This window comes from Pteropus medius, unplaced genomic scaffold (genome assembly GCF_902729225.1).
Source record: "Pteropus medius unplaced genomic scaffold, Ma_sr-lr_union100, whole genome shotgun sequence".
NCBI lineage: Eukaryota > Metazoa > Chordata > Mammalia > Chiroptera > Pteropodidae > Pteropus > Pteropus medius.
In genome coordinates, this window is record NW_024353906.1 from 1,894,864 (window position 1) to 1,921,976 (window position 27,113).

The window sequence follows — 27,113 nt, forward strand, 5'->3', positions numbered from 1 at the left end:
GCAAGCCTTCTGCCACATGCACTTCACTCGGGAAAAGATCATCCAGCCAAGGCCCTTGCTTTCAAGCAGTGCTGGGCCAGTGGCTGCTGTTGAAGAGAATATGAAGAATAAGGAGAAAAGAGAAGTGAACTTGAAAGAGTAGAGTATCAAAAATGGATAAGCAAGCAAGATATGAGCATCTTAACAATAGCCACAGGAAGTGGTCATACTTCATAACTGCTCATTGTAGGGCAAGGGGCTTAGCTCCTTGTGCCCTGTTTTCCTCATCTGTGAAATAGTGATTAGGGTGAGGAGCGGACCTGAATTACACCTTGCAAGGATTCTTAGCCTCTTTTTTTCCCCCTGCGACTTGTCCGTTGACCCTTTCTCTGATTGGGTTCTTTCAGAAACAGATCCTGAACACAAGTTACTTATTTTGGAGGCGTAGGAAATACCCATAGAAATATGGAAAAGGAAAGGTAGTCAATAAAGTGGACAACTGAAGCTTCCTCCTGAAGGCTGTTCTGGGACAAGGAGTACAAAACCACTTCTCAGCACCTTCCCACCTGAAGGCGGAGGGAGCTGGGGTAATTCTACACCTACTCCAGGGCAGTTATTGCGCCAGCACCTCTAGCCTGCCACGCATGGGCCCCAGGCAATGCTGCTCTGCATGGTTGGTGGGACAGTGTTCTCAGGCCGAGAGATGCAGATCCTGGCAGTGGGAAGCCAGCTGGAGCATGCAAAAAGGTCCGGGGATATGCTGAGGGGCACTTCCAACATCTGCTGCAGACCCCTTCTCAGTATAATGTTTTGAAATGCATAAAATAAAATTCATAGGATTACAAAGAAAACCAATTATATTGAAATTCATTTCTATCCACAGACCCCTTGGGGGCCCCCAGGTTAAGGCGCCCTGCTAAGGTTTCTTTTCAAAGTGAAATTATATGGTTTTTATGACCTAAGAGCATGGATCATATTACCCTGCCAGGAGGTGGTTGAGTAAAGCTCTGCACAGTCTACGGAGAAACTATTTCAGAGGAAAAATGCACTCGCCTAACCTGACAATCCCCTGCAGCTCCGGGACTATGAATGATGCTGCTGGCCTCTCACTCTTTTTATTTTTTACAGTGTTTATTTTGCTTTGTTTACATTTCTGCATTTGTAATGTGTCCTTTGTTGGCCCAGAAAGCACCCTGGTGGGCACTTTGCCCTCCTCTGCTGTCCCTGGGGAGATGCATCCTTAAAATCATGCGCCTGAATCAGGAGGATCCCAGAGCCTTCTGCCATGAAGCCACAGGAGGCCAGGGTCCATCTATGGCATCGCTCTGCCAACAGGTGGCTGCCTGTGGGGCGTGAGATCAGCCGCCCCCCTGGGAGCTGCACGCCACTGAGACCCCATCCCACCTCCTAATGTGCCTCCACGGCTCTGTTACTCACAGCTAAATTACAGTATTATGACTTCATTGTTGAGTCCCAATTCTCCTAATTATAGCCTAGAGATCTATTATTTGATTTGGTAACACCAAGTGCTTCTTTTCTAAATCATGTAATCTCTTGTAGCTTATTAATGTCAGGTTTGCGCACACGCGGGGACTTGGTTGTTTGCCAGGCAGAATCAAATTTTCAAATTTTCGCTGTGTTATGTTACAGGGCTTTGCTTGTTACAATCTAATTATATTGGCACTGAAATACCGAAAACCAATTTATATTAGAAAGCACTTTAACTCTTTCTTTCGAGTGAATTTACATGCATAAGTGTCTGCCACACCATTGGTCTTTTTGTTTTTCCACTGGGAAATTTTTTCTGAGAAAGAGGTAAAACTAACAGTCCCCTTTTTGTTAAAAAGACTGCTGTTTGTGGACAAGAACTGTGAATGTGGCCATTCTCTTGTGTGAAGCATGGAGAGGGAAGGAAGCATGACTTTTCTATCTCCCTTCGTGCTCCTCTAGATGTCCCTGCTGGAAGTGCCACTTGCTTTAGGCACTCAGAAACCCCTCTCCTGGTGGGTGTGACCATCCCCAGCCTTGAACCATTTTACCTCCCCTCTTCCTCTTTCTTCTCTTCAAATATATTTTCCTATGCTCCTTTCACTGAGGACCCCGAAAGATCCTTTGCTCTGAATACATTGTCCTTTAGAGAATAGGAGGAACTTGCTGCCTATGAAGTTGCTCCTGCAGTGGCACCATCCTCATCATCCTGCTTTGCCTTCTCAGAAGAATCCTGTGGCTATTGCATCTGACTATCAGGGCATTTGTCTCGCCACTCTGTCAGCCTCCCTGGTAATGACCCTGGCTTTCTGACCAAAGGAACACTGTTCCTTGTAGGACTATTATCACCAGGAAATACTATTTGTATCTAAATCATCCAGCATCCTTCCTTTGAAAAGAAGCCCCAACTCCCTCCTAGTTTTCTTTTAAGCCCTTATCTTTTTAGGTTCACAGCCAAATTGACTGTATAAGGAAGGTACCGAAATGTACTATATACCTGTCCCCATGCATGCATAGCCTCTCCTATTATCGATATTCCACCAGAGGGCTGCATTTGTGACCTGGCTGCAACTTCCTTCCATCTCACTGAGAGCCACGCTTTTGTTTTCTTATCAGCTCCAGCCACAGGTGGTTTCTTTTCCCTCAATTTCTCTTTCCCATCTAGGGCATTGGCATACATACTCTCTTCTGGCTACAAAGTTCTGGATATCTCTGGCTCCTTCTCCTCCTTCACATCTCAGATAAAATGTCACTTCCTTAGAGAAATTTTGTTCCCTCTCTTTAATCAGGTATACTCCTCTACGCCCCATTTCATTTATTCCGCCTCGTATTTGTCTTCTTCCTTATTGTCTCTCCCCTTGCTTCTGACCAGGACTATAAGATCCATGAGGGCAGAGATTTTGTTATGGTTACCACTGAACTTCCAATGCCAAGTCCAGCCTGGCACATACATGAAGATCAACAAATAGATCTTAATGAAGGAGTAAATAGATCTCAGAAAATTTGTATCCTTTGCTTTATAATGGAGAAGAATCACTGTGCTCCAGCTCTTTGGATCTGCCTAGCTCTTCCTCTTCTTTCCTTGCTCCAACCACATGGACCTGCTTCATTCTGCCTGAGGCTGTAGGGTATGGCCAGCCACTGCCCCTGAGCTGGTAGTCGAGGAGTCATTGCATCTCAGTGTCTCCAGCCCAACTTCTCCACTGGAGCCTGAGCTGACGACTCAGATCCCATCTGAACCAAATGGCTCATCCCATGGCACCTTCCCTGGCCCTTCCCTGGCCCTTCCCTGGCGGTGGTTCTCATGGAGGGCCCGCAGGTGTCACCTGATCAGAGGGCTAGTGACAGCAAAGAATCTATCCGTTGTCATGTCAAGGATCTCTTTTATTTATCTAAATGAGGGATGAAATGGTATAAGTTCAGAAACCCCCTTTCGCAGGAGTCACTAAGTCACAGAAGGGGATAGGTGGATAGGAAATAGACGAGACCTCCCCTGAAGTAAAGAGAGAGGTTGGCCAGACACACTGCTCCATGGAAGAGATCTAAAAAAAACAAGAGTGAACTATGTACCCATCACAGCTCTGAATAGGACAATCGCAAAGCTCATCTGTGGACTGATGTAGCTACTTAATCACAATTCTAACAAATCATTGATCAAGTTATAGAATTAGCCCGTCTCTTTCTGCTCCTTCCAATAAGATTTTCTCCATAAGAGTGGCTCCCGTGAGATGCTCTGGATCCACATGTGAGAATGAGAGAAGTGCTGCCAAGGACCTCTGCCCTAATCTGTGGGTCTCCTAGATTATCCCAGATAATTAAAGATTAGAGAGGTGCCCTCTATTCAGGAACCCCAGCCAAAGAGCACAGAGCAAGGTAGGACCCCACGCTCCCTTTCCTAGAATGAAGACCTTGAAATACATGTCACAGCCTCTTCAGGCTGCAGAGAGGGGGGTGTGTCTCTCATTCAGAGAAGCTGGCCTGTTTCTTCTCCACTGCTATGTCTTTATCCAAACTTCTTCCTCTGCTGGAATGCTCTCCTGCCCCAATCTGATTTCTGCTTGGAGAAATTTCACCCATTTTTCATAGCCTGATATAAAAATTGCTGCTCAAAGGCATATTCTCCAATCTGCCTGGTCAGAATTACAGTCTGTCCCCGCTGGCACTAAAGTAAATTGCTCATGCTGTTTATATCTGGGATGAACATCCAGCCCAGTTTGCTTGGGACAGTCTCAGTTTATGCCTGTTGTTTCAGCATTTATTAATAGCATCTTCACTAGCAAGTGTCCCAATTGAACAAATAGATTGTACGGTGTGACAGAGACACCCTCTGGTTACGCACTGCCCCCTCTCCCACCTCCCCCATTGAGCCAAGCCCTTTGCTTTTGCATGCAGGCAGAACTGGTGCTTGCTTCTGGCCAACAGAATGTGGTAAAGGTGATGAGAGAGTCACTCCCTTGATTATGTTACCTTATATAAAACTGTCTTAGTGATAAAATGAGGAATTCCCCTGTGGCCCTTGAGGAAGCAGGCTGCTGCAATGTAAACTGCCTATAGAAAAAGCCATAGGAACTGTGGGCAGCTTCTAGAAGGACCCTGATGAGTCAGAAGGACCATGAGCTTAAAAAGGAAAACTGCTGACTCCTAAATTGCAGCCGTTGAGACCCTAAGCACAGGACTCTGATGAGTCGTGACTGGACTCCTGACCCACGGACACTGTGAGATAATATATGGGTGTTGGTTGAAGCCACTAAGTTTGGTCATTTATTCGCAGCAATCAAAACTGATACCTATGGTTGCCCTAGTGATAACACTAAGGACTCAAATGGTCTTTTCTCCCTGACAGACTGGTTATTTTCTTAAAGATGGGTGTGTTTCATATTCACTTCTCTAGTTTCCCTACATTCACAGACTACAAACTAATTCCTCTCCAGGTATCACACCAGGTTCTATAGCAGAGTACTTAAACAGAGCAAGGTGTCTGGTGTCACAGTGCCCATATTTGAAGCCCAGATTCATCACTTGCTAGTTATGTGACTTTAAACAAATTACTTAACCTTTCAGGGCCTCAGTTTTCTCATCTGCAAAATGCAATTACAAAATAGTGCTTTCCTCTGGTAAAATTGTCTTCAGGATAATTGAGTTAATGTAAAGAGCTTATAACTGTTGGCACAGATGCTATGTGAATTTGATATTTCTTGCATTCTTTGTTTCCTTTAATCCTTACATCAAATCTGCTATTATTATCTCCATTTGCAGATGAAGAAACTGAGGCTCAGAGACATTAAATAACTGTTTCAAGATTACACAGCAAGTAACCAAGGAGACTCAAACCCAATCTATATGTGCTTTTTTTCACACTGTGCACACTTGCATTTTTCTTGACAATCTATATTTTGAAAATAAATAAAAAATAGCTTTTCTCAGATTTCCATAGTGGATTCCACAAGAATCGGGGCACAGACACACAGATGTCAAGTTTGGCTCAGGCTCATGTTCTAGAGCCACCCCTTTAGGCGTGGGTGGGTTTCTAGAAGCACAGGCAGGCAACTAAGACAGTTTAGCCGGAGATGGTGACCCACAAACGAGTCCTGAGCCCATTAAGCTGACACGCCACCTGACAAATGACAGGGACTTTTAGCCAATTTTAGTCTACTAAAACCTAGATATTTACGTAAGTGCAGATTATCGGAATCCATAGATAATTTGCTACCTGCTCATTTTTAATGTGTTTCTGAACACTCCTGAGAAGCTCATTAATTGTAAGTGTCTGTAAGCTTACTGTGTTGTAAACCAAGCCTGACAGCACAATAGGCACCGATAAAAAGAAGTGGCCTCTTTGCCAGACAGTGTCGGAGCAGAGAAGAAGCAGGCATGCAAATCAGCCCGCAGATAATTGACAAGATTGCTGGGATGCACACGAGCCCCTTATATGAGCTCATTTTATGTCTCTGTCCTTAGGTAACTGGCAGAGTTACAAGCTGTGGTGAAAAGGTGATTCTAACCGCATTTACCATGGTGGGTGACAGGGTCAGGCACCCAAGTCCGGTAATTGGCGAAATCTGTGAAGGCCATGGCCTGACAAGGCTGAAATCCATTTGTCATTCTCTGCTTGGAATGCCCTTGCTCCTTTAAACTGGCGGGTTCTGACTCATCTTTCAAGATCAGTCAGTTCCTCCTTGACTTCACCAGGGAAAACATTTCCTTTGAGAGCCCCTTGGCCATTTTCTGGAATAGTTCTAACTATGTGGGTATGTGAAATGCCAACCTTTTTTCTCCATGCCCAAACAAGTGCAGAATTCAATTTTTTTTAATGACGTTTTCCTAAAATAAATGTTTTTATGGGTGCACTACTCAAAAGCCTCAGTGAGCCATGCAGACTTGTGAATAACATAGGGGCCATGAAAAAGGAATCACGTCATTCAGTACCTCGGAGCTTCCACAACTTAGCTTTCTTCTTTCCTCTTCTGGGCCCATGGGAGGGAAGGTTGGGGGTGACAGATATGGGGGGGGAGGGACGAAACCCAAAGCCCTAGAAGGCCACCTCGGCTCCTACCACGCTTTTCAAATATTTGTTTTTTTCTTTAACAAACGCGAGTTTCTAGGGGAAATTACCTTACCAAAGACGAAAATAGTACAGTTGTATTGATCTTGTTGTATGTATTCATATGTATATATTGTAGATATGGGACTCCAGAGGAGCAAAACACCTATGCCTTGCACTTAATAGACACAGGGTTGTATTCCTTAGTGCAGGCTAAACCACTGCAACGAATAGAAGCAAACAATGTACAATGGCTCAAACACAATGTGATATTATTTCTCACTCACGTGATAATCCCAAGTAGATGTTCAGGGTGATCATCAGCTCTCTTCCACACAGTAATCCAGGGCTCCAGCCTTCTTCCATATTGAAACTCCATTATCTTGTAAGGTAGCTTCCTCATCTGCACCAAAATGACAGAAACAGAAAAAGTATGGAGTGGGTCATGTGGGAGGTTTTATTGCTCAGTCCTGCAAATGGCAAACATGTTACTTCTATTCATATTCCACTGGCTAGAACTTAGTCACATAGTCATGGCCAGCTTCATGGGCAGCTGGGAAATGCCATTCACTGTGTGCCCAAGAAGAAGAAGAAATGGATTTAGTAGAGAGCAATCTGTTTGTGCTGCATGAATCTAAGTTAGTTCCTTCCTGCATTCTCCCTCCTAATCCTCTGCAGAGGATATAGATTACAACAGTCCTGGGTTTCACACAGTCCCTCCCATAGGCAACTCTCATATATGAGGAATTCCTGAAGAGTTCCATATTCCAGGTATTTTTCATATTAAATCATTTATTTCTCACTTATTTCCATAATGAATTTTGAGATGTTACTAAACACAGAATATAAATCCCACTTATGAATTGTTATATTTACACCAAACAACACCCCAACTTTGCCAATAGAATTTGATTCCTCCCATCCAAACCCTGCTATATGATAGTAAGACATACAGTTTCTATAATTTTGCACATAGATTTCAATAAATTAATGTGTGAAAATATAGCACACAGCAAATGGCTGTTTCCCTAACTCCATGGTGCTTGACTTTTCCATCTGCCACAAGTGCTTGGCCTTTGTTCTAGTGGATAGTAAGAATCCTTAACTTCAAGAGCCTCTTGAAGACACTTTTTCAGATGCTTCCAGGCAATGCCTTTGACAAGTGACCAGCTTTCTCTCTCTTCGAATGAAGTTTCTAGGTAATGCACCATACGAGATTATAACTATTTGGCCAAATATTCACTGATCTCAGTGAGCAGGGCTTCTGTAACTGCTGCAGGAAATGACTGCCATGATCTACTCATACTTGTGGTTCCTGAGACATGGCTGCTTTTCTGCTCTCGGTGATTATGCACAATGTAAGGTTAACTCATTTAAAGCCCTTTATCTGCTCTCCAGGTGTTGTTAAACAAGCCTGAGAAAGTTAATAACAGAGATGAGCTGAAGGGAAATATTAGCTTTTTGTTTTATCTTTAAGAATGCTTGCAGCTAAATTTTATAAAATGACCATCTGAAAATGGCTCAAAAATATTCATTCAGCTCACTTAACAAGAAATTGGGAGACAAGGCTTTGTGCCAGCTTCTTTGCAATTTCTTGGCCTTCTCCTCATGCTCACAAAGTGGCTGCGGTGGTGCCATGCATCACATCCCTATATAACATCTAAAACAGAAAGTAAGGAATAGGCCTTCCCTTGGAGTTTTCTCTCTCTTTTTATCAGGAAGTTTCTCTACACATTCATTCCAGTACACAGCTCCTTAAGTCTTAAAATTTGTTTCTAGATCAATTGCTACCTTACAGGATGAAATTAACACAATTGTCGTAGAATTAGAATGATTCATGTCCTGGGGATAAAGACACTGCTCCAAATTTTGTCTGCTACCTGGACAAAATTTTGATTCTGCTAGAAATAAAAAGCAAGAATAATTACCAGGTAAACAATCGGTGATATCTTCCTAATTCCTCAAGGAGTTTCCTGCTTTTTTGCTGTACTAAGCCAGATTAAAAGAAAAAAACAAAAAAACAAAAAACACAAAACTATTCCTGAATATTAGCATTTATGCCTACCACAGAAAAATGTTTATAAAACCATGCTTTAATATTTTAATCTCACCTTCCACTGATGCATTTCTTTTTATTGTTAAAACAACTATAATTATTGAATACTTACTATGTGCGCAGCACTATGTTAAGAGATTTATGTGCATTATCTGATCAAAGTCACCAAATAAAGAAGATGAGGATGGTACTACGAAATCCTCATTTTGAAGACAAGAAACGTGAATCTCAATATGGTTAAAAGACTTTGCTAAAGCTCACACATGTGGTAAGCTTGAAATCTGGGTAAATTTGGACCCAACATCTCAGGCTCAGTGTCTGAGTTCTTAACCATTATATTCTGTTCACTTTGTTTCCTATATTACTAAGTGTTCTTTACACATATACTCTGATGACAAATTTAGGAATTTCAAGACTTTGAAAACTTTGTCTTTACTAAGCCTTCTACAAGAAGATTAAAGCATTATATCTAACATAATTTTTGGTTTCTGGGAAGCTCAGAGGTAGTTTGGCATTCATTTACTGTCATTTCCTTCAGTCAGAGATTCTCGATAAACTTTTCTTCTCCCTTTATCTTGCTTTTATTTTTTAAAGTTCAACTTTGTCTTTTGAAAATCTTTTGGTCCTAATAGATCCATGCTTTGATCAGAAGCCATCTTGGTTGAAGGAGGTGGGGTACAAACAAATGTAAGGGTCATATGATACACATGCTGAAGGTTAAGGAATGAAAAGTACTAATGTCCATAACTTATTTTGAAATGCATCAAAAACAAAGTTAAAATTTTACATGAACTGAAGGAAGAAGAAATGGGTAGATAAATATGCAATAAAGCAACTACTACTGTAAAATGTTGATTGTAGAATCCAAATATTGCATATATGGGTTTCATTGTACAAATCTTTCAACTTTTCTGTGTTCTTCATCATAAAATGATGGGAAATATGTCAGTAAGAATCCATTTTTTTAAAAGAATCTCACGAATGGATAATTCTTCCTAAGTAACAAGAGGTGAGCAGAAGCCAAATAATGGAGAGTCTTATATAACAGGTTAAGCAATTGGGAATTAATCCTTAAGAGAGAGGCTAGAAGATTTAAGTAGAAGACTAAAATGTAGGACAGAGCTGGTGACATGGAGGAGGACTGTGTGGCAAAGCAACCAGTCAGGGGCTGATGTAATAGTCCAGATGAGAGGGAGATGATAGTGTCTGAGCAAAGGTGGCCACAGCGAGTATAGGGACAGAGGTGAATTTAATGAAAACCCAAGAAAGAAATAAGGAAGACTTGCTACCTGAAGGCATATGGGGGCTTGCAGATATCTAGTATGACTCAGGTTTCTAGCACGGAGCAGTGGGAGTGTTGAGGCCATTCTCCAGGATGGAGTTACACGTGGAGCCTTGTTACTGAGCTGGCAGTACAGAGATATACCCATCCCCTCAGCACCGATCCATTTTACTCCCTGAGAAGTCTTCCAGCCCTACGAGCTCTAGATTTCTCCTACATGGACATTTTTCCTTTTTCTGCTTCTAAATGAAGTGAACACATGCTCTGCCCTCCTGTACTCTCAGAGCCTACTGAGAAAGAGCACTGAAAATGGCTTCTGAAATGCTTTCCAAGCCATCTGGAGCACAGGCTGTGGGGAAAGCCTCCCAATACAGGCCCAGCTCTGACTCCTGGGTCACATCCATATCTGCTGTCTCTAAGAAACGAATCCTGGGCTGCCTCACTTTATTATGAAATTAAAATTGTTCCAGAGGACCTCAAAGGGAGAAAATAAAATTGATTTCAGCTTTGATTGTGGTCATTATAAAATAGCTATTGGGAGGGGTGTGTGTGTGTGTTATTCTTAGATAAATGAACAACAAAAATACTTTTTTACAGTTTGCCACAAAGAATGGGATTTTTCATAAGACAAACATAACCAATGGTTCAGGGAAAATGAGGGCATCTATATTTGTTTTTCCTTCGACACCACACACAAGGGGATATTTGGTCTCTACCAAGCTGGGAAAGTGGCAAGACAGGCTTCTAGTCTGCTTTCTCAGTTATACCAGTTCCCTCCAGAGGTCAAAATCCTGGCAGTTGGCCTCTAATGGGCGATGGGTCCTCCTCTCACTTACTACATCTCATGCCTCTTTTGTGTGCCTTCCTCTCAGCTTCCTTATTGAAATTAGTGTCTGGAGCTCGAATCAGATTCAGCTTAGTAACATTAAGCACCAACCATATTACTAAGCTTGCACAGAATGTTCTTTCATGCCACAACGTTTGATCATCACAGAAACTCTGTAAGATAAGGAATGACATTCCTGTTTTCCAAATGGGAAAACTGAGACTCAAAAACAATGATTTGCCTCAAGGCTCACAACTGGTGAGTACAGGTCTCTCTAAAATTCTTTCCCCTAGTCCAAGCTACCTTTCTCCCCTTGGGACCCAGGCCTTTGTAGAACACCACCGATTGGCACTGTCTAGTGGAAATCATGCAGGATTTAGTGACCAAGCCCTCTGTGATCTTGGGAAAGTCACTCTGAGAATTTTTGTATCTTGGTATTCTCATCAGTGAAAATCATTTTGACCTTACAGGGTTTGGCTTTGTAAGAAACAATTCTTAGAACATATATAAGCTCTCTGTTTACAGAATAAGGGCTCAAAACAAATTTGTTCCCTAGTGAGGCATTTGTTAGCTTGTCCCAGGGTGACATAACATCTTAACTCTAATGGAGATGAAAAAGACTATTTAAAAAATGGTACTTAAGGAAGGCAACTCCCACATGATATCCTGGCATAGGAAGTGGCGGACGGGTACTTAGGGACCAATGGTCTTGGAATACCCTAACAAATCCCGCCGTGTTGGCAGCTTACTCTATATGACAGATCAATATACCCATCCCCTCTTATTCTGGGCTTCAGTTTGTGCTCAAAGGCAGGAACCAGCAGAAGCTTTTTCTTCTCTCTCATCCTGAAAACAAAAGGACATTTTCATCTTTTCAAAGTGCATTATGCATTATTAGAGCACTTCAAAAAGTCAGTCTTTAATTCAGAGTAGTGTTCACCTCTGGAATGATTTAAATGTATAAGCCTTTTTGACACTAACCACTGGTTTTGAAGAGAGGTTGGATTTTCAATCTCCTAAATTTACAAAATATCATTTGTGACTAGGAGTCTCTGCTCTGCTCCCTTCTAAGTACTACATGAAGACCCATGCCAGCCTCCCAATACCGGCTTTAGGGGGAAAGAAGGCGACAGGAACCATGGCAGAGTGCACACAGTGCATTTACCACTCACCTTTGGTGACTGGAGAGGATGGGAAACATGCTGCCTCCTAATGCCCAGACTAGCTTTCTCAGGCCTGGTTTTGAACTAGACTTGAGTTGATGCCAAGTTACATGCTTTTTCCTTTAACTCTCTTTTAAGTCTACACATTTAAAAGCCTGGCTTGGAGACTTCACTGGCATAAAGTATCGGGATCTCTGATTTTCCAAGAATAAATAAATCAGAGATTAGAGTAAAATCTGCCAAAATCTCAGAAATCTGTCCCCAGTTTATCATAAATCTCTTTATATATTCAGATGCTTTGGATACATATTAAAGTCTTTGGTCCATATTTATGAATATGGACGTTGCCTGAGATTTTTACAAAGGCATCAATCATTGGCATGAGAATGAGGAGGGACCCACTTTAACTGATGCCCCAACTATTAGCCTCACTTGGCATTAACTTCCAAAGCTTATGAAGAATCAAAAGCTTTTTGTGGGAAAATCCACAGATTTTTTTCATGTGTCCTGGGAACTCAGAAGCTCTTGGAGAAGTAAAATTATCTTTAAATAATCAGCAGAAGACAAAGGAGGTGATATGGGTCCTCCCTTATTAAACAGGGTGGGGAGGGTTGGTGCTATTGGGATCAGGGGAAATTGCTCATGTAGGGTCTTATCTGGGACATCCAGAGACCCACCTTCCTCTCAATACTTTCTCTTGCATCTAGATTCAATTCAACAACAAGTCCTTTTTTTACTCTGGACCATCAGTGAGTAGGTGAGTCTAAAGCACATGAAGGGAGAGTTTGAGATAGGGGTGGGAGAAGAAAGCCAGAGAGATAGGAAGGATAAACTTTATCACCTTCATAGCTGACCTTCTGTTTAGAACTATAGCACTGTACAAGGATCATTGGCAATGATCATATGCAGATCAGGGAAATCAGGAGACAGAAGGGGTGATAAATCTTGCCATGTGAAAAAGCTGAAAAGCCCAGAGCTGCGCATTGTGGAAGAAAAGATGACATAGGGGCAATGAGAGCTGTTTGTCAGTATCTGAAGAGTGAATATGAGGAAGACTTGCTATTCGTGGTCAGTGAAACCAGAACTAGAAAGATACCAAAAAAAAAAAAAAATTCCATAACGTTTTAAAGGTCACAACAAAGAAAGGAGAGAGAAATAAATTACTACCATTTATTGAGCACCTCCTAAGAGCCAGGGTCTATATGAGGCATTATGAGTGTTTTTGTCACCATGTTTCCGAAAGTTTATACGATGAGAGAACAGAAAGTCAAAGAAGTTATGGAACTTCTCTGAGATGCCAGAGCTGGTAAAGAAATAAGGAAGAGCTTGTATTTGAACTTCCTCTACTTCACACTGACCCCATTATGGTAAGTAATCAAGCAGAGTCTGTGTGACCTCACGTTGAGGATATCGAAGAGGAATTCCTCCCTGGTCCTAAGCTTGCGCCAGCTGTCCTCTGAGGTCCCTTACAGTTCTAAAGCTGTGAGCACAGTCCTGGTGGCCTGAGGAAGTGTGGCTGGAGTGCTGAGGGCTGGAGAGAAGAAGCAGGAGGAATGCTTTATGGGCACGTCATCTGTTCAGCAGAATGAAGTGAATGACAAATGGGCCTCCCCTGGGACTCATTTCCTCTAACTGTACCCAACGATAAAATGCTTCACAAAGAAACCCGACAATTTAGTTGTTAATTCAAAACATCCTTCTCCAAGCTGCCTGTAACTACAACCTAATTGTTGCAAGTTGGTGGTTTATATAAAAAATTTAAAAAAGAAAGTAAAATCACATTAAATACAAATGTGCATTTCTCCTGCAATTACGCTGTTCTTATGTTCATTTTACTCCGCACTCTTCAGTGTTACCATCAATGTTCTTAATCGACACACTAAACATTTGTTTCTATAAAAAGTCTAATCTGATTTCAAGAATTTAAAGGTTTTCCACTCACTGTTGTGAGAGTCAACTCAATGGAGGAAACAATCTGGACCCTGGAGCATAGGACCTGACTTTAGGCTGGGTACTCAGCAGTAGCTAGCAGGCTGTTTAACTTAGGCAACTTCTTTACCTTCTCTGAACTTTAGTTTCTTCATCGATAGAATTCGAAGGGTCATGAAACCAACACTTCACTCAAGATGGTGCACATACCAATCTCTCCCCTGAATTTCCTTATGCCCCTTTGTAACCCTTAGAAACCAGGTTAAATTTTTACTTCCTACTCTTTAAGCTTATTTGGTGAGACCATTTTCCCTTCTGTCCCTGGATGAAAACTTGGGCTATCCTTTGAATTTCCTGGATACTTTTAGGGAATAAAAATAAAAATTTACCAGTCACTTAAAGTCTCAAAACATATTATCAATTTATAAATTAAATTGTCCAATCTCACATAATAGTGAAAATTTCAATCTAGTTTTATAGTTCTGATTTTTCTCCTTCTCCCACCTTGGGTCTGCTGCAGAGAGGAAGGCTGCAATGAGATGATGCCTATGAGTGGCCACTTTTTCTTTCCTCAGTCAGTGCTTTTACTCTTCTTTTCCCCTCTCGTTTGCATACTGCCAGGGCTAGAGCACAAGGATCCAGAAGAGGGAATGGAAGCACAAGAGATCTCACATGAGTGGTCCTGTTCAGTGAAGGCACACAGTTGGGTTCTCCTGAGAACCTACCCCACCCTCATCTGCAGCCCCTTTGATGATGATGCTCCCTTCCAGCTAGTGTTTACTCCTTTTGTAACCTCCAGACACTTAGTGGTGACTCTAGTTTGTTTCTCTCTTCATCCCTCAGGTCCTCTTGCATAAGACCTAAGATAACCCCATATAAGGTCTTTCTCACATGGGCCCAAGTGTGGTTCAGCTTCTTTACCTCTTCAAATCTAAACATGTTATCCCAATTGTAGCTCTCTCTTCTTTGTTCTTCCACGTGAGCAGCCAGCTGACCGTAATATCTGCCCTATAGATTTATTAGACATGGCCACACCACTAAAGACCCTCCACCCCATGTCCAGAGAAGACACATTAAGGTTCTCTAGTTATCTTTGAAGGGCCTCTCTTTTGACTTGAGGTAAACGTAGACGTATCCTTCAATTCTCTTCCATAATGAGCTGAGACACAAAATATATAGACTTCTTGACAAAATCCATTTCTATTCTCCAGAACAACTCATTTTAATTTTTGTTGTGGGTGAGAATTAAGAATCACATAGCCTGGTTTTGTAATACCTTTTGCAAATCCTGCTTCTTGGCTTCTCACCTCACCCTGGAAGGTTGCACATACAGAAGCTCCTTGACTTAAGTAGAATTATATCCTGATAAACCCAACATAAGTTGAAAATATTATAAGTCAAAAATACTCAGAACACTTATATTAGCCTACAATTGGGCAAAATCATCTCACTGCCACTGCCTGGCATCATTAGCCTGAAAAAAGTTCAAAATTCAAAATTTAAAATATATTTTCTACTGAATGTGTAGTACTTTCATATCATTGTAAAAAAAAAAAATTAAGTGGAACCATGGTAAGTTAGGGACCATCTGTATTGTCCTCTGCTGAAATTAAGAAAGAAGAACCTGTTTTTAACAAACTTTTATATAAGCTGCAGATCCTGGAGGCTAGATGATTGAGATGCAACATGCAAAGTTATGTTCTTTTGAAGGTTTGGGTTCTTGATTTGTTGCTATATTCCTTCAAGACAGTAAAGAAGTTATGGAATGTCAATAACTCTCCACTACAAATCCCAGCCTGGAGAATCACATGATAACATTCCTTCTCTCTCTCCTTGCCAAAGTTATGATTTAAGATAGAACGAGAAGTAAGATGATAACTTTTAGCAAAACGTGCCTGATATAAATGAGTAAAGTAAGTTTAAATAACACAGAAAATGTCACCAAAGAAAATATGTTTCGAGAATAAGAGAATGTTCTTTAGTCATGACTGATTCATCTTTGTACCTTCCTAAGCCCCTGACAGAGGGCATGGTCCATAATAAGTGCTTATAGGTATATTAATTTTGCTTCAAATACATTCCCAGGTGTTGACTTTTGAATTATAGACAAGGTCAGTTAGCTCCACAGTTCATATGCCTGGTGTCAATTCTTTGGCTCAAGCCAAACAATCTAAGAGCATCCACTTTGAAGCCCATGTCCTCCACCTATAGTTGTCACCTACTGACTTCCAGGTCCTTCCTTTCTGTTATTGAGGATTTATAGATTTGATCACAATCTTTCTATTCCATAACCTCAGAAAATTTCAATATATACATAGATCATCTATCCAACAATCTAGCTTCATAATTTCTGGGCCTACTAGGTTTCTTATCATCTTCTCTGCCCTGCTTCAGAGCCATATCCCTCAGAAAAGAGCCTCTCCTGTTGCACACTTTGACCACAACTCCTATTCGCTGCCAGAAATTTCATCCCCTCCTCTCAATATGCCTGCACAGACTGTCACTTGATCCTGCCATTCTTTCTCCTACTTCCCTGTCCACCGAAAATCCCATGATCGATCACTGCAAATACTTTCTCAAAGGCATCCTCAGTCTCCTTGCCTTCTATTTTTCTGCTATATCTTTCTGATAATGCCTCAACTCTATATCTTTTGCACATTCTACTTATTTGTCTTCTACATCTATGCAGCTGGGCATTTTGGAGAAAAACCAAGTAATCATAAACGTTGGTAACTTACAAATTCATGGTCTTTAACATCATCTTTGATCAATATCCTCTAGCATATTCTTTAAACATTCCAAACTTCCTCACTCTCTGAGCGTCCTAGTCAGCCTCCACCTACCCCCCACCCACCCCTACTCTCAGTTGATAGCATTTTCTTGTACTTTATCAAGACTCACCATTTCTTGGGGCCTGGACATTGGTATTTTGATGTGCAGCCACTGTTGAGAACCATTGATTTAAAGAAATTCTGCGAACACCTGAAATCTGGCTTAAGAAGTCTGTCTCAGTCTTCTGGCTCTATATCACCTCCACTTGTTCCAATCATGACCCATTCAGTATCCTGTGGTCCCAACTACTGGCTGCATGCATTTTAGCTCTTTTTATCTCATTTTACTCCATTAGGACTTGATGACCTAACTTTGGACTATTGACCTGGGTATTACAGTGATGACCCCTTAAGACATTTGTGATAATCTCAGCTACACACAAAAAATCACTAGCAAACAGCACCACGCTTCTGTATCTCTGTCTGTCTAGGGAGGGGTATCAAACTGGAGGGACTGAACTGTAAATACCTTTTAAAATCAGGCTGCAGAATTAAGATTGTATCAGATTAACTATTGTTATTTTGGCATCGTCACCACCAAGCCCTTCTAAAGATGAATGTTCTTCCTGATAGAGTTTTGAGATAGTTTGCCAGTGAGAAGATACATGAGATGTGGAAGGTGGAAATTAAGTGATCTTTTTTTCAGAAGGTTGTGGTAGACAGATACAGCAGCCTTCCAGACCTCTTATCAAGCCCTCATGGTTGCAGTGGTTGGAGAACTTCCTTGCTCCAGTACATCAGGATTCAATCTAATGAATATTTCTCTGATCATCAGATGGTTGCATTCTAGACCTTCATTCCCCAACTCTGCTTACATGTGTATAAGTGTGAATTCTGATATTAATCTCCTTATTCTCAAATGTCATAGAGGCTCATTTTTCTTGACTGAACCTAGGCAGAGACTTAATATAGTAGGCAATGAAGATCTTGAAAGCTCTAGACTAGAAGGTCACACCATAAAAGGAATACTTATGGAAAATTGCCTATTGGGAAGCCAGAAACCCATCCAACAGTGATGTTGATAACTACCTCATTTCTTATATGTCCCTACTTTGAGGATGTCACTTGAGGTTGGCCTGACTACCTGAAGCAGATGCCAGCTCTGATATCTTGCTCCTCTTCCCTAGCTCTAGTGTGTCAGCATACACGGTGATGTGGCCTCAGGGTGCATGAGAAGAAGGCAACATGGCGCTCTTTGTTTATACCCGGTCCCGTTCTATCGTGAGTCCAGGAAAGAGAGCTGACATGAGATCCAGAACACCTGGCTCTGACTCTTATCAAACATGTGAGCTTGTGCAAATCATCTCTTCTGCCTGTGCTTAAGTTTCCTCATCTGTTAATTAGTTAAGAAAATTAATTATCCCAGTGATGCTTTCAGCCCTAATATTCTACAAGTCCATGAATTCATTAGACAGTAGTTTGATTTCCTTGGCTCAAAACGTCTCACTAGGCTGTGCCTGTGACAAGACCAGCAAAGGCTAGGCCAGGCTGAAAAGCTGAAAGATTTCTCCTGGGCCTGTGGGGGCATGACCTTGTTCTGGGATGAGACCTGAGGGCAGCCAGAAAGGTGAGAATGCATGGGCACTAAGGAAGCAAACAGATGTAAGGGCCCAGTGCAGGCTTGGTCACACCAGCGGGGGATAGACAAATGGATGGACACTCCTCACTTTTGCCTCTTGGCCCTTCCCTTGCCAGGGCTACTGCCATTTATCATGGCATTATGATTAAATTAAAAATAAGGTACAGTTCAAATTCATGGTGTTTATAAGCTTCCCATGTTTTTTCAGAGAAGACTCTTCCACTGAGGCTCCCCTTTCCCTTGTCCTGGGGCCCCACATGCAAATCTTGATTTCATCAAGAGCTCTCTGTTCCCTCAGTTGCTGCCATTTTCCCTCTGAAGACACATGCCCTTCCTTCCCTACAAGTTTTATTGTTCCCCCACTGCCTCATTTTCTCACGAGTTCCTTCCTGGGGAGTTGGGACCCAGCCAGCCTCTTCTTGTAAGAAATAGGCCTGACACCCACAAGAAAGCCCCCTTTCTTCTTCATTATGTCTCCTGTTGTCATAAAAAAAAAAAAGTCAATAAAAGTCTCTCTTCCTCTGGGTTCTCTTTATAGATTTTCTCATTAAGAGAATTAAGAGCAATCAAAGCCAAATCCAGAGCTGCTCCTCTTTAGACAAATCATCTTAAAACTCTTTGCTACTCAAGTCAAAAAAGATGATCGTTGGCTGCTAACACTGAGCTCCCAGGTCAGCTTCCCATCATCTTCTCTGTAGTGCAGCCAGGGAAAGAGAAAGTGGGGACTTTAGAGGCTGCACATTTCTACCCAACGGCCTCTCTCTTCCAGGGTCAAAGGGGAGCTTCATGCTCGGTTTCTGACTAGTCTTCTATAATGGGCCTATATAATTGCTCTTTCTGGCATCCATCCAGACCCAGAATGGGTTGAGATATTGAGTTCCCCATTCCTGGAAAGGTTTGCATAGAGGATAACTGCTCTTCTATAGGCTGAAGAGTTACTCTGGGTGACTGCTCCCTTGGAAGTCTCCTGAACCCAGGACTCATTTGCCACCACTCTTACAATGACATCAGAACAGCAAGACCATCAAGGAAGGATCTAATGAGATATAGAGCCTAAATTCGACCATCAGGGATGGGTAGATCCTCAGGAAGTAGCCCCCATGGCAGGGATTGGTGTAAGTCCAGGTTGGGATATCTAATAAATTACTCTGCAATCAAACCAAAACTTCTTAGGACAATAGTGGGCATTGCATAATACGCCATGCACGATGCAATGGACACGTTGTAGGTTTTCAGTACTTGCTGAAAAATAGCTTCTTATGACCTTAGCTTAGCAACTGTGAGAGTGCAGTGATCTAAAGTTGAGAACTTGATTACTGTTCTCTTTCTCCATATGCTTTTGGGGAAGTTATCTTCTCCTTCTAGTTCTCAGTTTCCTCTTCTGTAAAAATCTAGGATTGGTCTCTGTCTGCACTTCTCAAAGAAGGTTCCAGAGAAACTTAGTCTCATTAGGTACTTCATATACAATGATTTTATGGTAAAATATGTTTGGAAACTCTGTGTATAATGATGCTCTTTGAGGAGAATGACAATGTTGATGTGCCCATGAAAGACTCCAAAAATGCTTCAATGAAAACATCTTTTTCCCTTTGTTAAACCTTGTGTTTCCAGAATATCTTTAAACATAGAAGTTTTATTCTCCAGTACATGCCTTTATCACTCAAAGAACTAATACTGCTCAGCACACACTCTGGGAAATAGTGACCTAGATAATCTCTATGGTTCCTTAGTCCTAGGTTATTCTGTGCTTCCTTAATCAGCAGGAGTATCATCAACAAAAGCTTTATCATGATGTGCATAAGGAAGACCCATGCTGCCTGCATCTCTAGGTTAGCGTCTCTGATTATTTTATCTATGGGCTTCTGTACGCACTCTTTCCTCTGCCTAAAATGCTGTCCATAATTTTTGACTGGCTATCTCAACTTCTTCATCTCAGCTTCTGGGCTGCCTTCCCCGTGTTTCAGGTCTGGGTTAGGAACCCATTTCATATGTCACTTTCCTGATCATGTATGTCTACACTAGAATAAAAACTCCATGAAGGTCAGGGGTTTGCAGGTTGTGTTCTTTATTCTATCCCAGGTACCTATTAAAGGCTTTGACATATAAGAATCCTTGATAAATATTTATAGAATATTTAGATACATATTAAGTGACTGTTGAGATTGCTCTCTTATTTGGAATAGGAGAAGAATGATTCCCTCTTATGAGAAGGGGAAGAGACGTGTTCTCATTAGACATAGGGAAGTTACAGAGAGAAAGATATCAGAGTTGTTTAAGATAGAACTGGCTACCTATCTTAGGAGAGAGCTTCCCATAGCTGAACATTTTCACTGTAAACATAAATGAGACCATCATCCATTGGAATTTTGAATGAAATGACTTTGACATTCCCATCTAATATCACAAATTTAGGATTTAATTCTTTATTAATCAGTATTCTTTATAATTTACATATCTCTACAAAATAAGGGCTCTTTTGTCATATATCTTTGATTTTTGAGAACTACATCTAAATTTAAACAATAATTAATTTACTAGGAATCTATTATATTAATAATAGCAATCTAATGCATTAATAAAAATGCAGTTTAAATGCTGGAGTCAAGGAACAATTAAGCTATATTATGCAACACTCAATGATAATAGAGACTAATTTTTAAGAGTTTATGATATAATACTAATTGAAAATATGTAGACTTAAACAACCATTATGTGAACACCGTGATTGCAACCTGGTTACATGCAAAAGAGAATAAAGATGTGAATAAAACACACACAAATACAGAGTTTTTGGATAAGGAAGATGGGACTAGACATAAAGTTTGTCTGTTTTTTAATTTGCTTCTGCAAATTTTTTCTCCAATTTTTAAAAGTGTACTTGTGTTCTTTGTAATTTTTTTAAAGATAAAAATAAGATCGGAAACAACAGAAAATATGCTTGCTGCCTCTGCAAACATTATTTGATTTTTATCCAGCTGAAGTTTTGGGACCTTGCTCAAAGGTGGCTGGACTATAAAATAATCTGGCGTCACTACTTTTTCCCAGCTGTCTGGTAATGTCCTTCATAACAAGACAGAATGACAACAATCACCCCCAAACTTAAATACTTCATCTAGTCATTGACAGCTCCCAAAAATGCAGAGCTGGGAACTAGGCTGAAAATGAAAAGTTGAGAAGTTTGGATTTCATCTGCCCTCATTTCCATTTGTGATTTTTGGATTATGGTGGTTTTTAAGGAGGATCGGGCATGGGGGTGGGGTCAGCAACCTTTTTTCTTTGTACTAAGATAAATCCCAAAAGCCATTACCAGGAAAAAGAAAAAAAAAAAGTTTCTGTTTGGCGTTTTGCTGCTCTGGCCATAAACAGCAGTCTGGGATCAACAGCATTGTGGGTGCACAGGATTTAATCTCCACCAGGTTTTCTTCCCATAAACATCCTTTCAGCTGTCCTGGCCCAAGACCTCTTTCCTTTGTGAGGCTGAGGCATGGTTTTTGATGGAGTGGCCTGCTGCACTGCTCTCCATGGACCCATCCACTGATTCTGACCCTTCAAACCTGGAAAATCTCAGTTCATTCATGCTTGGATATTTGGACCCAAGACAGTCCCTGACTTGGTGGTTAAATATAATTCAATGGAACAGAGAGGCCTGGCATATTAGAAAGAGCATGGCTTTGGGGAGTCAAAACATTTTAAGTCTGAATCCCAATCTCTCTGCTTAAAAACAACATGACTTTGGTTAGACAAGTTACTTAACTTCCAGAAGCTGTAGTTTCTCTTTCTGATTCTTACCTTGAGGGCTATCTTGTGAATTGAATAAAGTGTCAGATACAAAGTAACTGGTAGAGTAAACCCAAGTTCCTATTCCTTTGATTGCTAGTATCACAGACTCAAGTGTTAAATCACACTTTCAAAATATTTCTAATAAAGTAAACTTAGTCCTGAGGAAACTAACCAAGATAATGAAGATCTGGAACCCAGGCCCTATGAGAAACAGGTGAAAGAACTGAATACATTTAGTGTAGAGACGATCAAGGAGGTATAATAACTGCCTTCATACCTAATTCACTCAAATCTGTAAGAGAGAACTGACTTGTTTTGTTTTTTTTCCTCATTTCTAAGGAAATATTTTTGCAGGCCTTATATGTGCCAGACTCTGTGCTTATCACTGCACGTAGACTGGGGAACAAGAGATCTTTGGAATTCCTGGAGCTTATAATCTAGTTGGAAAGATAAACGTTGAATGAGTAATTTTAAGTATGACTGGTAATAAAAAGATAAAAAGGGGAGAGTCAAGAGCACCATGAGATTTTGCAATTGTTTAAAATTAGGACCAATAAATGTGAACTGCAGGGCGATTAGGTTCAATATAATAGTCAAAAGAAAGGCATATAACTGCACACAGTCAGGCTGTTTGTGTATTGCTCGAAGGGGACATGAGTGAGGATTAAAATCTAGGCCTTACTTTGCTCCTCAAACCACGCACATCCTGGGTTGCATCTTCCTCAATGGAGTGCTTTATCTAATTTGCACAAAGGCATCATATAGTCTGGTAGTGGCTCTCAGTTGAGGTCTCCACATGGTGACCCATGGCAATATCTGGGTTATAGATATTCTTTTTTGGGCTGTACATTATTTTTGTTTATTTGGTTTTGGTTTTTGTTTTTAGTTTGAATTAGCTATCATACTTTAAAGTTTGGGAAATTCCACATTACAATGAAGATTTCTGGGTCCTGTGGAAATGGGGAAATCAGGTAATAACACTGGTCCCATGTTGCTACAAAGAGGAAATCAGCTGGAGGTGAGTGTTGGATGTTTCTTTTAAAGAACTAAAGATGTCCCTCAACTCCAAACCTTTTACTCAAGTACTTTCCTGCCCTAAATCTTGGGCACTTGAGTTTGCCATCCTTGCTCTTTATATACCCAGAACTGCACAAAATGGCCTGCCTGCTGAGGTGACAAATTCCATCCCTAGTGCTGTTCAAGCAACGACTGCAAGCTTCGGGTCAGAGATGCCATGCCTCTCATACCAGGTAAAAATTTTTGACCAAGCTTTAGGGTTTGAATTTGCCTGGACTCCTATGGATAAAAGTCTGTCCTTGGTCTTATGACACAGTGATTATGGATGAAACATCAAAGTGTATGGACTCAAGAAGGAGCTTTCCTTTTTATGTTAGTTTATATACCATGCCAAACATCTAAATCTATTCAACAAACATATAGTGTATTCCTGATGTGAGCCCAACACTAGTACATTGTGTGACATGGAGGAATTGCAAACTTAGTTTATTTTAGCTTTATTATTCAGTCTACGAAATGACTGAATGACAAACTAACTAATATGGGATGAATAGTGTCCTCCCACCACACACACAAAAAAATTTGTACATGATGGAATCCATCCCTGGTGCTGGATATAAAAAATATAAATTGTGACCCCCCCCTACACACACAGGACCTCAGAATGTGATTGTGTTTGAAGATAGGGCCTTTAAAAAGGTGATTAAGTTAAAATGTGGTTATCAGAGTAGGTCCTAATCCAATATGACTGGTGTTCATATAAAAAGAGGAGATTAGGACACTGACACAAGACAGATGACCATGTGGGGAAACAGCAAGATGGTGACAATCTGCAAGTCAGTGAGAGACCTCAGAAGAAACCGAAGCCGACACTTTGATTTTGGACTTCCAGCCTCCAGAATTATGAGAAAATACATTTCTGTTATTTAAGCCATCCAGACTGTGGCATTTGTTGTGACAGCTACAATAAATTGAATTCATATGTTGAAACCTAATCCCCAATGTAATGGGATTAGGAAGACGATTAGGTCATGAGGATGGAACCATCATGAATGGCATTAGTGCCCTTATAAAAGAGACTCCAGAGAGCTCACTCAGTCCTTCCACCATGTGAGAACACAGTGAGAAGAGAGCAAGCTCTCACCAGAGAACCTGCTGGTTCCTTGATCTTGGACTTCCCTGCCTCTAGAACAGCAAGAAATAAATTTCTGCTATTTATGGTATTTTGATTTCGTAGTCTAAATGAACTAAGACAGCAGCTCTGGCAAACTAATACACTACAATAAATAAATAAATAAATAAATAAATAAATAAATAAATAAATAAATAAGTAAGTAAGTAAGTAAGTAACACAACATAACATAACACAAAAATCTTATTTTCTGCCCTCAAAGAGTTGATATTCCAGGTAGAAGGCTTGATTTGTGAACATTCCCACCATGAGCCAGATTGATGTTCTTACAGTGAGAATCATGTCTCATCATTCCGCTGCTCTCAACCTTCCAATGGCTTCACCGTAAACTTAGAATAAAAACAAAGCTCTGGCCTGCAAAGGTCTTAGTGTGATCTAGTACCTGTCCAATGGCCCACTCCAGTTTGCGACACCTTCCTTCTTGCTCTTGACACACAGCCATCCTAATCTTTCTGTTCCTTCCACAAGCTGACACCAAGCCCCGTCTACCTCAGGTTCTAGCATGCTTTGCTCTTCCTACCTTCTTGACATTCGAACTTATTTCCATCATCTCTTGCAGCCAGGATTAGAGAAGTGAAGTTAAAAGAAGAAGAGGGGGAACTTCCGTTTTCTGAGCAATAAACAAACAAACAAACAAACAAACAAATAGTACAAGATACTGGGCTTAGTGCTTTGCACATTATCTGAATAAACACAAAGCTTTGTGAGGTAGGTAATATTAACCTCATTGATAGATGAGAAAACTAAGGTTCAGAGAAGTCATAAAGCCTACGTAAGAAGAGGGAATGAAATTCAAATCTAAGTACGACTTGCTGTAGAGCCTTTTCACACTGTCACTTTACACTGCTCTCCATTGCACCTGGCCATCTACTGGTGGAGGCCTGCTGGCCTGTTTCAAAAGTTTTAACAACCTTGGAGTCTTTCCTGTGGGTTAAACAAGGATTTCTATGGGCTTTTCTCTGTTGAGTGCAAATGACCATTGAAATCTCCACTCTCCACCCTCTCCCTGCTAAACTTAAAAAATATTCTGTACTTTTCTTTAATCCAGGCACCTTCAGAAGAGCTTCTGCATGCAGCTAGGCTGGGAGATAGGTCAAAGAGCAGAGAAAAAGGGAAGAGAGAGCAAAAAAACATATAAATCCACCTAAAGCCACATGTGGGGTTATACCCAGTCACGCATCACCTTGAACTATGGATAAAGAAAGGAAACAGGAGTGATGCTCATCCTCTAAGGGTGTTCTGCATGGGTGGTATAGCACTTTGTAAATTATAAAGTGTTGTAAACATGAGAGTTTGTTGATATTATCTTATTATTATTTTGTAAAAGTCTTGACAAAGTGAAGCTAGACTCAGCCCCATTGAACAGAGACAAAGTTTCACCTGAGAGGTGACACAGAACACAGTTCATGGGTGTAGAAATTAAGTTTTATCCTAGCTAAGGTCAGTGTCCAAGGAGGTCTCAGCTGATGAATACAGCTATATTTTCTAAGCAGCAAGTGATGGCCACAGTGCGACAGGTATTGGCATTCAGGTCTACAATGACCATCTCATTCAGAGCATGATACCAGCCAAGGAACTGCGACATAGTGATTCTGTCCTGTTTCCTTAGGGGAGGGGTCAGGAGGAACTGGATGGCTATTGGGCCACGTCCAAATAAGCTAAGGTCAAATGTGGGCTTGGGTAACTAGTACACCGAATAGGAAACTGAGGCTGTAGGCCAGTTGGGTGCAGAACATACTGTGTGGATGTTGTGACGTGCCTTCCAGCTCCTGCTTCAGGTGAGAACTTGATGATTCACTGCTGAGATTGCTGTTGGCAGATGGGCCTTCAGTTGTTGGGCCCTTTATGGTTTGCCTCAGCTGCAGAGATCTCTTTCCCACCCAGCCTATATTCAGTGATTGATTACTGCAGGAGTGTAAAGGCCTGACCATCTCAGCCTAACCAAGACAAGTCTGAAGGACCATTCCATCTACATCTCCACAGTTCCAAAAGGGTCGGCTGAGGCTGTCATTGTTTAACCTGCATCAGAGCTAGACTTCTCCCTCTGTCTTCTCCTTTCTCTCCTCTCTTTCCCAAGTGTGGAACCCAGGGGCACACCTTAATAAACATGCTGTGTACTAGACTCTGTCTCAGAGTCAATCTTCTTGGAAACTCGATCTACAACAAATACCCCTCGGGAGTTAAATAAATATATAGGGTGATGGGAAAGTAGAGCCCAGGATTCCTCTCAGGAAGATAAGATGTTAAGTCTGTGATGGAGTACTCAGTCTAAGATCAAGTTGCTGGCCAGTACAGTTCCTGGTGAGGACTCTCTTCTTGGATCTCAGATGGATCCCTTCTTGCTGGTCTTTATATGGAAGAGAGACAGAAAGGGAAAGAGAAAGAGAGAAAAGCAATCTGGTCTTTTCTTATAAGGGCACCCATCCTATCATGGGGATCCCACCCTTATGACCTCATCTGAACCTAATTATGTCTCAAAGGTACTATCTTCACATACCATCTCATCGTGGGGTTAAGGTTTCAACATGCATTTTGGGAGAACACAATTTAGTCCATTGCAAGTACCTACTCTGAGCCAGACACAGCTCTAGATAATTGAAATAGATTAGTGAATAAAACAGATGAAAATCTCTGCACTCAGAAACTTATATTCGTGTGTGTGTGCGTGTATATGTGTGTGTGTGTTTATGTGTGTGTAGGGGGGGAAGAGCAACAAGAAAAATAGACATAATAAACTAATAAGGTATTTTAGAAAGTGAAAACCGTCAAGAGAAAACAAAAATAGAGCTGTGAGTAAGGGGGATTGTGTAGAGCTGTTCTGAATTTAAAGGCACTGTCAGAGAGGGCTCATTGAGAAGGTGACATTACAGCAGAAACTTTAAAGGGGGGAGGGTGTGCACCACATAGATATCTGGGGGGAAAAAAGTGTCCCCAGCAGAATAACCCATGA